This window comes from Pinus tabuliformis, chromosome 9 (genome assembly GCF_031772625.1).
Source record: "Pinus tabuliformis cultivar Carrire ecotype Pingquan chromosome 9, CPIR1, whole genome shotgun sequence".
Classification (NCBI taxonomy): Eukaryota; Viridiplantae; Streptophyta; class Pinopsida; order Pinales; family Pinaceae; genus Pinus; species Pinus tabuliformis.
This window is the reverse complement of record NC_142307.1, coordinates 298,535,883-298,551,413: the sequence shown is the minus strand read 5'-3', so window position 1 is coordinate 298,551,413 and position 15,531 is coordinate 298,535,883. Positions and strand designations below refer to the sequence as shown.

Here is a 15,531-nt window from a genome sequence, read left to right as displayed (position 1 = left end):
CTTAAAACCCTCAAAGCTGCAGCTGAAAAGAAACAAAGATATTCTAATCCAAATCAATGATGAGAAAATGATTTCATGTCTCTTTTATTTCTAAATTCTTCATGGGGTTCTCTCTCCCTTAATCTAATGTGAGTTGCAAGTGTAGCCCCCAATTTGGCCTTTTTGCCCCAACTAACCAAAATTTAGCCAATGTTACCTCAAAACATTAGATAATGGGTTTCCCCTTTATTAAAGACTATGGCCTACGGAGTTAGATAGACGATTTCGTCTCCATCGAGGAAATTAATTAGAAAGAGATATCACTACCGTAATGGTTTGGTAAAAGTTCTAAAACTTATATGTTCAATTGAGTTGACATAAGTTAAGGTTGAAATTTTTTAGGGATTTAACATTTACATTGAAAATAAGACATATTTACTGCTATAAATATGGCTTCATTGCAATGATTTCAGACTCTGTTTGCACATGATAATATTGCCCTCAAGGACTGAATTTGTTGGCATATATTTAGCAAGTTCTCTCTTCGATTTCCTAGCGTATTGGAGTTGATGTGAAGTGTAGTGTCTATTATTTGCTGCCATAATTCCCAGGATTAGATTTGTGTTACCTCTAATAAGGCAAATATCTTGAATTTGCAAAAGAAACCTCAATTGATGAAATTTCTACATAAATGACTCTAACCTTAATAGTGCATTGGCAGGTGTATTGTACTTCGGAATATCTATCCCCTTGCTCAATTACATTGCGAGCAATTTATAATGTAAGTAGTGGCCTTAAAGCTTAGCATGGAAACATTTCAGTGTTCAACATAAACCCTAAAATCTCTCAACTGATTCTCTGTTCAAATGAAAGCAAAGATATCAGCCACTCCAATTTGGTCATTGGAGGACTACTGATAGCGAACTCAATGCAATATGCCATATATAGTAGAACATGGATACCTCTGCATTGACAACAACACACCACGGAGTCTGTGACATGTTGGAGAATGTGGATCCTCCTGCATCAAATACCCCTCATCTCCCTAATCAAGTTATAGATTACGGCTACCATCCTCTGCAACAAAATACCCCTGATTTTCTTAATCAAGTTATAGTTAAGGCTGCCACCATTTGCAAGACAAAATTAAATCTCGACTACAAATAAAATTATGGATGTGGAAACACAGTGAAAACATATAGAGATCAAAAACCAAGAAAGTAAAGTTGTTTTTGAGTATGCAAAATATCTTGGAACCAAAAAAGGCCATGCTTCATAGTTCCTCTTCCTCTTATTAATTGTATGCTTGCTAAAGTAGGGTTTAGGGATGCACTAATTTCTTGTTGCTCTTTGATAAATAAATTGTTTCTCACGTTGCTTGCCCTTTTTCATTAATAGTTCCTCTTGCTCGTATGCTTGTTAGAATAAGGATCTTGGAAATATTTCAAATATTTTTCACATCTGCTTTATCAAATTCACGTATACTATCTACGGAAAAAAGCAATGAATTCAGGTCTATTCCTTCTTAAAGGTAAGTAGCTTGGCTGCTCAAGGAAAGGAATAATAATTTATCAAGGTTAAGTTAATATTTTCTTTCGCCCCAAGTTGGTGAATGGATGAGTTGCTTTTTGTATTTGATTTTGACCATTGTTAACTTCAAATTAGTTTCAAATGAAAATTTTTGCTTTAAAATAAAATTTATTAAATATACCCTTAAGATATTTTTAGTTTTTAATAGGCAAAAATTAACAGTACCGTTATATCCTTAATGCCAACCCATGCTTTTAGGATCCAAGCTCTCCTCAATGGGGGAGGTGTTAATGGTAGGTATATGGTAAGGTTAATAGCAGGTATACAGTCGATGATGGCAAGTAGTGTAAAAGTTGATGGCAGGTATAGGCTTGAGGATGACAATTGGTGTACATACCACTGATCTAAAATAATCTAGAGCAACCCATACACTGTTATTCCACATGAAATCCTGACTTTTTTCCGAGTAATCCATCACGTGTGAGTTCTGTTATTATACTACATGGTGATCAGAGTGTAATGCCATCTCCTATCATCCATAGTACAGATGAGCTGCTAGTCTTTTTACATGTAAGACCAAGCTGACAACCTTGACATGATCTTTGTCCTCGACCTGTTTTTAGCAGGCCCTGCTCCTCTCCCTGACCCTGACAGTTTATGCGAAGGCCAGAAAAAAAGAAAATCTGTTGAGAAACAAAATTTTGCCAACCACTCTTAACAAAACTGAAACCAATAAGTCCATGACTCCATAATTCATCAGAATACAAAGAGCTGATGAATAATCAGCAGAGAGACACACCAGGATCCATTTACATTTACATTTGCAGCAGCCATGATTCTTTCATTCGTTTTTTTGCTAGTGATGATGATGATGGCCGCTCTGCAAATTCATGTTCATACCGAACCCAAAAGGAAACAATGGATCGTAATCCCTATCACCCACATTCATAGGCAGCTGATCCACGCGTTTAAACCACGTTCTGGGCAGTTGGCCTTGAAAATCATAATCTCCGAATATAACATCCGTAACGCCCTGCCCTTCACTTCCAGGCAACCACGCAGCTACGAGCGCGTCCATTCTGTTCAAGTAGGGTTCCACCACCAACGGCCTCCCCGATATCAAAATAACCAGGCACGGAAAACCGTCGTTACATACATTGTTTATCACGTCGATTCCCCCCAGAGGGATGGTCAGGTTGGTGTTATCTCCCCCTGTTTCCACATACGAAGGTTCCCCGATTGCTGCAATGGCGTAAGAGAATCCCTTCCCTTTAGTGAAATTTGCATCTGGGTTCTGCTCGTATACTATTTCGGTTGACGGACTGACGGCTTGTTTTATGGCATCCAGAATGGTGGTTCCTGTTGAGCGCAGAAGAAAACAATGGAGATTTCAGATTTCAAGCAATTAGGAATGCAGGTAACAAATTCTAGAGCAGATTACATAGAATTTGTGAATTCAAATTATCTTTTATTGAGAAAAAAATTAGAAAAAAAAATAGTTGCAGGGAGAGCAGAAGCAAGTTACATTCTACAATCAAGGGGCTCGGGTGCTCCGTGCACTCTAAGTGTAAATATATATGAAGTATAGACGATGTATTGGGTGCATTGGATATTGATCTCATGTGACCCATGTAAGACCAGTGGGTAGGATGGGGTGATCCATGGACGGTCTTATCTAAATGATTTATTGGGTTCATTAAATATAGGTACAAGCGAAAACCCAGAAGTCCTTGCGAGCGTAGGTGTGATCCTTCAACATGTGATCCATTGTAAAGATATATTTTACCTAAATGATACATTGAGTGCGTTAGCTATTGATCTCATGCACAGATCCAGGTAATTCCAGTGGGTGGCTGTCATCCAGCAAACATATGTATCCGGAGAATATATTGGGTGCACAAACTCATCGAGCCCTAGTTGGGGTGGAGTTGATCCTTCGGCACATATATTTACATAACATATTGAACATAGATCTAACAGAAACCGATCTAGTTCAGTGTGTATATATATTGGCTGTAATGTATATCCAACAGAGACCCATTTAGTCCTGTTGTGTGGGATTGATCCTATTATAAACAATGTATTGGGTATATTGAATATGAAATTAGCAAAGAACTATCAAGTCTTTTGTGGTAACTAGGCCGAGCCAGGATTGTGCAAGGATGTAGATCCAACAGAGACCCATCTAGTCCTGTTGTGTGGGATTGATCCTATTATAAACAATGCATTGGGTATATTGAATATCAAATTAGCAAAGAGCTATCAAGTCTTTTGTGGTAGCAATGCCGAGCCCGGATTGTGCAAGGCTCGGTCGAACCTAGACAGCTATTGGGATAATTTAATTCCTCCAAAGATGGGTTCCATCCTCAGCCCCTCCCCATGAGGGTTGAACTTGAGACCTGGTGGGAACTAAACCCCGCACAAACCAACTGGTCTACAGCTCATGGGTATCCAACAACATTCATTAGAAGGAGAATATTTCTTATTAATGTAGAACAAAATTCCAACATAGGAGAGTATTTATTATTAATGTACAACAAAATGATAAATCCCAACATAAGCTATGCCACTGTGGTCAGATCATATTGGGTGCACTGAATATAAATCACAACACAAACCTTTTTACACACATTGGAAAGAGAAGCAACAGGAGACTATTAATGTGAAACAAAATTCCAGCATGGAGATATGCCACTGCAATAAGATAGTATCAGATACATTCAATCTAGATTACAACACAGATCTATTTATTCATTCCCTGTGAGAGTTGGTGTGACACATTGGATGTATTGACAGATCCTATCCCAATACATATCCCATCTGATGTGTACCTAAAGTTGTGAAGCTCCAGGGTACATATCCCAGGTTCCAAGTTCACGCAAATGGCTAGTTGAGGCCTGATAGGTCCAACATTGGTGCTCAAACCAACCTCGACATGGGATATACCACCGCAGTAAGTATTGGGTGCGTTGAATTTATAGATAACAGGACAGACACATCTATCTAGTCCCTATGGGGGTGGAGGCAATCTATCAACATATATATATCTGATCGACACATTAGGTGCATTGAGTATAAGTTCCATCCCAACACGGACCCGTCTAGATGGACATCTGATGTGCACCTGAAATTGTGAGGTTCCAGGATACATATCTCAACTTCACAATGTCACATGTTGGTGCAAAATTGCAAATAGCTAGCTAATAACCAAAACATTGGAGCTCACAAGAGATGCACACCATTCCTTGGTTTAGATAGGTTTGTGCGAGCAAATACCTATTAGTGAAAACTAGCCCTTTTAAATTTGTTGTGTTTACCTACAGTTGTTGCACCACTGTTGCCTCTCCGGTGTTGGATATTTTTCAGTGGGGAAAATACCAAAAACCAAATATTCAAACACACAGAGGGAATGCTCTGTTTCTTTCGCTCCAGGATCTTTTGTGCACACAGAAGACTTAAAAAAAATTCACTGTTGAACAGAGGATTTCACCATAAAATGTTTCTATTCATTAAAACAAAAAAAACATTCACTGTGTCTCCATATGAGAATTTACACTGCTGGAAAAATTCCCATTAACATTTACTGCTGTAAAACAATTTTACATACTGCTGTAAAAGCAGAACTTACACAAACTTACAATTACTTCGTGCAAGACCACACATGGTTTTCGCTACTTAAAAAAAAACTTCACAAAACATTACTGAATGTATTCATGCACTGCTGTGCATACATCCTCTGGTTCTTCTTCTTCTTTTACCGCACCATCAACGTTTTTCACTGCTGTGAATACACACATTCATTTTTCTTCCCGTGTGCAATACATAACATTTTTAAAAGTCAATAAAAAAACATTAAACTTATTACATACGATTTCCTATTTAATACATGCCGTATATAAATATATATAAAAACATATATTATAACATGCCCATGCTCATATTAAAAGAGCCTCACCAAAATCTTGTACCAATCATTAAATTCTTTTACCTACGGCGGTCAACCATAAACCTTTTACTCCACGCAAAACATTGAATTGATGTGGGTTCGTATGCAGCTCCAGGTGATCAACGGCGGAGAACACGGGAGCAAATCCAACGGTGGAGAACAATATCGGAAGACCAACAAGTGCTGAAAGTTAACCTCCGAGATTCTTACGTTGCGTTACGTCAGGGGTCAACCACGCGTCAGCTCCATATTTTCTCGGAGCTCCTTCACGGATTATTCCTTCGTCGGCAAATAGCTCCGAGAAAATCCGGTGAACGGTTTCTGGCTTGGTTCACGGTTTTTCTTGGTCTGCGTTGAAATTAGATTTCAACACTCCCCTTTAATTTCAACAGCTGGGCATTCAGTCATACCGAGACACTTTCTCAAAAATTCAAAGCTCTTCTGATCAAGTGGCTTTGTCAAGATGTCTGCTACCTGTTCTTGAGTCCTGCAATGTTCTAGGACAATTTCTCCATTGTTCACCAATTCTCTGATGTAGTGAAACCTTGTATCAATGTGTTTCGTTCTCTTATGAAACACTGAATTCTTTGACAATGCAATAGCTGAGCTATTGTCACAAAAAATCACTGTCGCTTTTGCCTGTTCTTGGCCTAAGCTTCTCAACATTCTTCTCATCCACACTGCCTGACAAGCTGCTGCTGTCGCTGCCACATATTCAGCCTCTGCTGTAGACAATGCTACAATGGACTGCTTCTTAGAAGCCCATGAAATGGCTCCTGAACCCATATTAAAAACATAACCGGAAGTGCTCTTCCGATCATCTACACTTCCAGCCCAATCACTGTCAGTGTATCCAACCAAATCTGAATGTTCTGAGGCATGATATAGAATTCCAAACATTTTGGTACCTTTGACATACCTCAAAATTCTCTTTGTTGCCTGCCAATGTGCCTCCTTTGGCCTCTCCATGAACCTGGAAATTAAACTAACAGCATACATTAAATCAGGCCTAGTAGCTGTTAAGTACATGAGGCTGCCTACAATACTTTTATACAAGCTAGGATCAAAATCCTTGCTGCTGTCCTCTCTGCTGAGTTTTAATCCCATTACTGTGGGAGTGATGGCTGCCTTGCATTCTTGCATGTTAAATCTGTCCAAAACTTGATTTACATATCTTGCTTGAGATATAAAAATTCCTTTTTCATTTTGATCTACTTCTATGCCTAAGAAGTATCTCAAGAAACCCATGTCAGTCATTTCAAATTCATCCTTCATGACTGATTTAAAATTTTTAATGAGCTGATCATCATTACCTGTGAAAATCACATCATCAACATACAAAACAACAATTAAAATCTTACCATCCTTTTCCTTGATGTAGACTGTGGGTTCTCCTTCACACTTGTCAAATTCATTATCCAATAGATATGAATCTATCCTGCTGTATCATGCTCTTGGCGCTTGCTTCAGCCCATAAAGAGCTTTCTTCAATTTGCACACTTTGTGCTCTTCACCTTTCTTCTCATATCCAAGAGGCTGTTCCACATAGACCTCTTCCATTAACACTCCATTTAGGAATGCTGACTTCACGTCCATTTGGTAGACTTTCCATTTGTTTTGAGCTGCTATGGACAGCACTGCTCTCACGGTTTCCATTCTTGCAACCGGGGCGAAAGTCTCCTCATAATCTCTCCCATACTGCTGCTTGTAGCCTTTGACAACCAGCCTTGCCTTGTGCCTTTCAATCTTGCCTTCAGCATTGCTCTTGGTCTTGTAGACCCATTTCACACCAATGACTTCTTTGCCTTTTGGTAACTCAACCAAATCCCATGTTTTGTTTCTCTCTATGGCATTCATCTCCTCATCCATAGCTTCTATCCATTTCTTATCTTTAATAGCTTCTTCAAAATGAATAGGATCATCAACATGACAATACAAGGCAAATAAGGAATTCATTCCTTCTTCATAAATTTCACTTAGATTTCTAAACTTCTTACCTCGTTCACTTGGTGTGCAAGTGCTTGAAGATGCACTTGAATTTCCTCCTTGTGGTGTGCTTGGAGAAGCACTCTCATTGATCCTCAATGGTGTACCTTGCTGTCCTTGTGTTGTCCTCAATGGTGTCCCTTGCTGTCCTTGTGTTGGCGCTGCTGTTTGGGGATTCATTTCAGCCACTTCTTCTTCATCTTCATCATGAGACAAACAGCTCTTGACATTCACTGTTTTCTCTATGCTTCCATCCCAAGCTTCTTCTTCAATGAATTGAACATCCCTGCTTACAAAAAATTTCTTGGTAGATGGGATATACAACCTGTATGCCTTGGATTCCTCACTGTATCCAATGAAGAGACATTTCTCCCCTTTGTTGTCCAACTTCCTCCTTAGCTTATCTGGAATGTGTGCATAGGCCACACACCCAAAAACTCTCAAGTGGGTGACACCTTGCTTTCTCCCACTCCATGCTTCTTCTGGCACCTTGTTCATCACTGCTTTTGTAGGACACCTGTTCAATATATAAACTGCACAATTTACAGCTTCAGCCCAATACTCATTTGGCAAATGCTTTGCCTTTAACATGCTCCTTGCCATATCCATGATGGTCCTGTTCTTCCTTTCAGCAACTCCATTTTGCTGCGGAGTGTACCTTGCTGTAAACTGTTTATGAATTCCATTTTCTCTACAAAATCTTAGGAATTCCTTGGAGATATACTCACCTCCTCTATCAGTTCTCAAAACTTTAATGTGCAGCCCGCTTTGGTTTTCCACAAATGCCTTAAAGTTTTGGAATTTCTCAAACACTTCACTTTTGTTTTTAAGAAAGTATATCCAAGTCTTTCTTGTACAGTCATCAATGAATGTTAGGAAATATTGGCTGCCTGATAATGATGGAGCTTGCATCGGTCCACATAAATCTGAGTGGATGATTTCTAAGGGTGCCTTTGCCCTTATGCTTTTCCCTGATGGAAAACTTTCTCTATGTTGTTTTCCCAAAATGCAGCCTTCACATAGGCTGTCCGGTTTCTCTATCAATGGTAATCCCTTTACCATTCCTTTCCTACTCAACAAATTTAGACCTCCAAAATTGAGATGCCCAAATCTCAAGTGCCACAACCAATTTTCATCCTTTGGCACGCTTTGGAAGGCCTCTTGGGTAACTGCTGCAATTTCATTTTTGTTTTTCAAATCTGCCCTGATCCTCAAAGGGAACATCCTGTTCCTTGTCATCTTCACTTCAGCAATGCATCTTTTGCTGGGTGGTATATCCATGATGGTGCACACATCATTTACAAAGTAAACATTGTAACCCTTTTGGATAAGCTGTCCAACACTCAATAGGTTACATCTCATTCCGGGGACATAGTAGACATCTGCTATGGTTTTCCTTTCTCCTTGTTTTGAAAGTATTTTTACCTCCCCTTTTCCCATAACAGAGACTTTGCTATCAGTTCCTAGTGTGACCTCTGATTTCAAATTCTGATTTAAGGCTGAAAAGAGGGCTATATTCCCTGTCATATGGTTGCTGCAACCTGAGTCTAAAAACCATATGTCTTCACTATGTGTTTCAGCCATGTTACAAGCTAACAGGACATTATTTTGACTGCTGTTTTCTCTTGTAACATTTGCATTTTGTCTACTACTCATATCATGTTGTTTCTTTCTACAATCACTTGCATAATGTCCATACTTTTTGCAATAATAGCATTGAACATTAGATTTATCATACCTTTGTCCTTGAGCTTGATGTTGTCCTCCTTGTTGGCTGCTGCCTTGACCTTGGTTCTGATTTGGATTGCTGCCTCTTCCTTGTGCATTTGATGGGCTGTTCCTTCCACCTCTGTTCTGGCTTCTGCCTCTTCCTCTCTTGTTTCCTCTGCCTTGACCTCTTCCTCTTCCAAAGGACATCTGGGTCTTGAAGGCTTGCTCAAGAGATGAGTTTTCATTCCTACTCAACCTCTGCTCATGTGTTATCAGTGATGCATGTAGCTCATCAACTGAATAACTTGAGAGATCCTTTGTCTCTTCGATGGTGGTGACTATGGCATCAAACCTTGAGGGTAAGACCCTCAATATTTTCTCCACAATTCTTCTGTCTTCAATGGTTTCTCCATGAGTTCTCATTTGTGTGATTACACCAATCACATGAGTGAAGAATGAGTCAATGTTATCTGACTCCTTCATGTTCAAGTTCTCAAAATCCTTTCTCAGCAATTGTAGCTTTGCTGTCTTCACTCTCTCCATGCCTTGATAGGCTGTCTTGAGGGTTTGCCATGCTTCATTGGCTGTCTTAGCTGCTGCTAACCTTGGAAACATACTCTGGTCTACTGCTAGATACAACAACACACGGGCTTTTGAATCTTTCTTCCTATTGTTCTTCAGCAGATCCTTCTCTCCTTGAGTTAATGCATTGAACTCAGTTTCATCTGCTGGTTCTTCAAAGCCTTCTTCAACTATTTCCCATAAATCTTGGGAAGCAAGCAGAGCTGTCATAGTTATTGACCAGTAGTCATAGTTCTTCCCATTAAACTGTGGGAGCTGGGTGTTAAACAAACCCATACCAGTGCTTGTGCTAGCCATTCCTTGTATTCTGATCTATGTCTCTAAATCCTTGACTGTGTGTTTAAAACAGCTGACTGTTTCTTCAGCAACACAAAAAAAACTTTTGAAATACCTGAATCCTTTCATGTCTGAGTCTTCTGTCTGCCTGAGAAGTTTTGCTGCAGCTACAAACCTTCTCCCTTCAGCTTCTCTAACTTCTTTAAAGAGCCTAAGCCTGCTCTGATACCACTGTTGGGTATTTTTCAGTGGGGAAAATACCAAAAACCAAATATTCAAACACACAGAGGGAATGCTCTGTTTCTTTCGCTCCAGGATCTTTTGTGCACACAGAAGACTTAAAAAAAATTCACTGTTGAACAGAGGATTTCACCATAAAATGTTTCTATTCATTAAAACAAAAAAAACATTCACTGTGTCTCCATATGAGAATTTACACTGCTGGAAAAATTCCCATTAACATTTACTGCTGTAAAACAATTTTACATACTGCTGTAAAAGCAGAACTTACACAAACTTACAATTACTTCGTGCAAGACCACACATGGTTTTCGCTACTTAAAAAAAAACTTCACAAAACATTACTGAATGTATTCATGCACTGCTGTGCATACATCCTCTGGTTCTTCTTCTTCTTTTACCGCACCATCAACGTTTTTCACTGCTGTGAATACACACATTCATTTTTCTTCCCGTGTGCAATACATAACATTTTTAAAAGTCAATAAAAAAACATTAAACTTGTTACATACGATTTCCTATTTAATACATGCCGTATATAAATATATATAAAAACATATATTATAACATGCCCATGCTCATATTAAAAGAGCCTCACCAAAATCTTGTACCAATCATTAAATTCTTTTACCTACGGCGGTCAACCATAAACCTTTTACTCCACGCAAAACATTGAATTGATGTGGGTTCGTATGCAGCTCCAGGTGATCAACGGCGGAGAACACGGGAGCAAATCCAACGGTGGAGAACAATATCGGAAGACCAACAAGTGCTGAAAGTTAACCTCCGAGATTCTTACGTTGCGTTACGTCAGGGGTCAACCACGCGTCAGCTCCATATTTTCTCGGAGCTCCTTCACGGATTATTCCTTCGTCGGCAAATAGCTCCGAGAAAATCCGGTGAACGGTTTCTGGCTTGGTTCACGGTTTTTCTTGGTCTGCGTTGAAATTAGATTTCAACATCCGGCTTATAGTCCATCCTCCACACTGGTACCCCAGATTGTCCGCATGACTGCCTACTACAAGTATCTTCGGAGCATTCTTGTCAAGAGGCAATACTGGCTTTTCAGGCATTTTCCCATTCTTCAAGAGAACGAGAGACTTGCGTACAGCTTCTCTGGCTAGCTCTCTATGTGCCTGAATCGTAAAGAAGAACAATGGAATTCACGAATCGCGTGGATGATAAGAGAATCAAAACTTCCGAGACCTTTTACAGGAAGAAAGTGATGCGATTATAACGTTGGAGAGTGGAAGAATACAGAAGATGGAAGGGAGAAAAATGTTATGCTTACAAGATTGCCAACCATGCCCAATAAGGAGCGGTCTGTCATGGGCTGCTCAAACAAAACAGTGACAAATTTTACTCTTAGAATTCTCCTAACTACATCGTCTATTCTGCTCATGGAGCTCATCAATGTATGTTTGGAAGTTGAAAGGGACCATCACCTGCAATGTTTAAAGCAATATATTTCATTAGCAATACTAAATAGGATAAACCAGCATAACCTAATGAGTTGAAACAAAATAAATTTTCCAAAACATAGTACAAAGGGGAAAAAATCAAGACCTATTAAAGAAGAGAATATAAAACAGAATTATGTACCATGTCAATGCCTGCATTGATTGAAGCAGAAATACTGTAGCTGTAGTTTGCCCCTGGTGGTGAGGTAATACTGTCTATTCCTTCCCAATCTGAAATGATGAATCCCTGTACGAAATAATCAAGAGAATGGTGAAATATGAGGAAGAATCCATCCAAATGGCATAAAAATACAATCTTGTATATGCCCAATTTAGGTATTTGTGTACCATCCTTACCAAGACCCCTCACTCTCACTCAAGTGACTTGTCAACACTAGAAGCATCCCATGGGCTGATGGCATTATAATATCTATGTATTACAATTATCCACATCCTCATCCCCCTAAAACTAGTGGATACAAAAAACCCTACGGTAGTGTGAGTACCACTTACTCTCATCCACCTTAATATCCATCTTTCCCTTCTCCCTAATTAGGCACTAGAATGTCCTATACCACACCCAGTGCACATCACCATGTGCAAGAACAATGCCAATAGATGCTCCACAGCTTGCTTAAGTGTAGCCTGACATGGCACACTCAGAGTGATTGTCATGTCTTATTCAGAAATAATAAATTTCCACCTATAATTGAGGATCATGTTTGGCCTCAGCAGAGACAACAGGCAAAAGGCGAGGTCCTTTTGTTCACATTTGTGCAATCCCTTAATAATAGTCAGATACATGACTTAACTTGAGTAAGTTAATGTTGTAATAAAAAACTCTCTTTCTACCCACGAATCTGACAAGTGTTTTTATGCGTTTAATGACAATTGAACGTATTGGCTAGGGCCTAGGCTATAAAGATTGTCTAGCAATTTTGTACTGACATTACGCAATTTTCATTTCTGAGTCCTGATGCTTGCATTCTATCGGCTGTATTATTGGTTTGTTTTCCTTTATGAAATGCCCATATTATTTCATTTCACTGGCCTCTGCCGTTAGATTCACTCTGAGCCAGATTTTTTGAGAAACAGCATCTTCATAGTTTAGTTCTACATTTTGAAATTTGAATCATACTAATGTGGTCCATCTTCAAGAAACAAAACGTATCAACCTAAACTATGAGCATCCGGGTTATGCAGAAAATCTTGCTCAGAATGCCAACCTCGTCCCAACAAAAGAGAAAAAGTATTTGTTCCTAAAAAATATTTAGGAATACATCTGAAACCACAGTAAGAATTTCAAAGCAATAAAGTTCTGACAAACATTAAAACAAAAATTGTGATCCAAAAAGCAATTGGGAAATATGTTAAAACGCATTTCAAGAACAAGGTTAATCACATTTTTATCGGAGAAACGTGATTTCCAACAAGGACCAAACAAAGCAAAACCTTACGAGAGTTTTTGAAGTGAAAATAGCACAGGAGTTTTCCAAGTGTTTATGTGGGTGACAATTGTCCAGAGCATGGAACAAAATCATCATGAGAGAAAACAACCTTTACATGTAATTTCTTGCAACAACCAGCTGCAACCTGCAGTACTCTAAGCCTCTAATATCATTTTTCTCACATAAAACAATCAGAAGCAGAAAAAACGTAAAAATAGCATTTCCCATAAGTTTCTGCATTTACCTTGAATCCCATTGTGTTTTTCAAGATGTGAGTTAGAAGGTAATGGCATGCATGCATTTTCGCTCCGTTCCAGCTCGAGTAAGATGCCATGATAATCGATACTCCCTTTGCCAAGGCATCCACATATGGGCGCATGTGAACATGATAGAGTTCTCTGTAGCTTGCAACTGTATTGTCCTCGTTGATCCCTCTTGTGGTTCCACCATCTCCAACAAAATGCTTTGCACAGGCCACAACAGTCGTTCTGCAATCAAAATATAAATTAAGAACACATTTAAAGGTCTAAGCATTGAATACTATGAAAAAGACATGACAAATCACAAGATAAAGATATTGCCTCACACCCTCCAGCGACATATGGATACCCATTAGGATGTCCCTCAGGAGGAGAGCCCTGCAGACCCAAGATAATACCTGTCATCCTTAGGACCACTTCTGTGTCTTCACTGTAACTCTCATAGCACCTTCCCCATCTTGGGTCACGGCATACCTGAAAATTTAGAATATTTAAATTTACTTTTTGGGGAGATCCTTAACCGCCATTTCTCACTGTGCTATTTCTACCTGCTTTATGTAATACTCTCTAGTTTAAATAATGGTGTTTTAAAGTTCTAAAACATTCTTAACATTACAACGTATGGTATCATAGAATCATGAATTATAGCAAGCAACAAGGACATCTAGGAAACCTAAATAGATTAGTAAAGGAAAATATTGAAAATTTTCAATCTAGCATATTGAACATTTGTACAAATATCCTCAGGTATCTCTGATAATGGAACGAGTCCTAAAACAACCAAAAACAGATACATGTATCAAGGTCCTCAGGCCTAATAAGCAGCCTTAAATGACACGTCGCTTACAATTTATACAAAAAACCAATGCCCACACCAGCTATTTGGCATTATTCAGACCAAGTGGAACATTCAAGTTCCAGATCGAGTGCTTACTGCTAAACAAGGAGAAAACGCATATGGTATACCAGTAGCCCTGACCTCAAGAGCAGTCGCAGCTCCTATTCTCTTAACCAAATCAGGATCTCTGCTTATAGAAATCAAGAAAAAGTCTGTGAATTAGTCTACAAAGATCGTGATATTTATTCTGTATTAAAGCATAAAATGCCTGCAGACACTAGAACCTGTGTAACCACTGAGACCTATAATACTTGCCTGGTTGCCCCAAGGCCTATATTGTGCGGGAAAATCGTTGCACCGTAAACATTGTTGTGACCGTGAACAACATCTGTTCCAAAAATCATAGGAATGCTGAGGCGAGTGCTCATAGCTGCATCCTGGAAGCTATCAACCATATCAGCCCACACACTAGCAGATGCCTGTGGTGCAGGTGCACTCCCTCCACCATTCAAAATGCTTCCTGCATTAATTAGCGAATAAACTCAAACCCCACAGAATTAAATCCCCCGACCAATGTATAAATATTAATCCCATATGAAAATCTACTGTCTCCTATCTTTGTCTACAGTTTCTATACAGCCCATTGAACATTAGCAATACTTCCATGAAAGCCAACCTGAAAGAAGTTGCTCATAGATTCCTGCAAAATGTAAAGCACATTCAAACAAATAGGGATCCATGGCTGTACCTATTCCAAACTTCTCAATTACTTCAGGTCTGGCCACAGCACGCTCAATCTGAGTCATCTGCCCAATTTTCTCAGCCACAGTCATCCGAGAAAGCAAATCCTCAACTCTCGCTTCAACGGGTTGGCCAGGATCCTTGTAAATAATTTTAGAATTCCTTTCCTCCTCGTCATCTCTTTTGCAGGATTTTGCCTGTGCACGGATTGCAGCCATGAGCACCAACAAAGCAAAGCAATGAGAAGCCGAATACATCCATGCTTATCCATACCCACTTGTAAGCCAAAAAGTGCTTTAACTGTAGATCCCTTTGCTTCCAAAAAGCTTACATTCAACGCTTGGAATCAAATAATAAATCATTTAAAGTCTGGTATTAAAATGGAGAAAAAATCATGTCAGGATAATACTCCTGAATATATTTATAGTTAGTGGGTCTTCTTGGATTTGCAAATGGTCAAATTCCTTTCAAACAGATTTTTGAAATGTAAGCTTGAAGTTGATATCACTTTGAGCAGGCTAGATTAGGTAGCTTA

The 15,531-nt window shown here is 39.1% G+C and overlaps 1 pseudogene across 1 annotated transcript; it reads right to left on the bottom strand.

Moving 5' to 3' along the window:
- Positions 1-1,956: 1,956 nt before the first annotated feature.
- On the bottom strand, positions 1,957-15,267 carry LOC149148390 (uncharacterized; annotated as a pseudogene). Its single transcript, XR_016263293.1, has 10 exons — positions 15,004-15,267; positions 14,571-14,775; positions 14,352-14,442; positions 13,746-13,891; positions 13,402-13,645; positions 11,852-11,956; positions 11,541-11,694; positions 11,210-11,385; positions 4,827-4,852; positions 1,957-2,868 (listed from the first exon to the last, which is right to left on the bottom strand). The product of XR_016263293.1 is annotated as an uncharacterized LOC149148390 (transcript).
- Between the last annotated feature and the right edge of the window lie 264 nt (positions 15,268-15,531).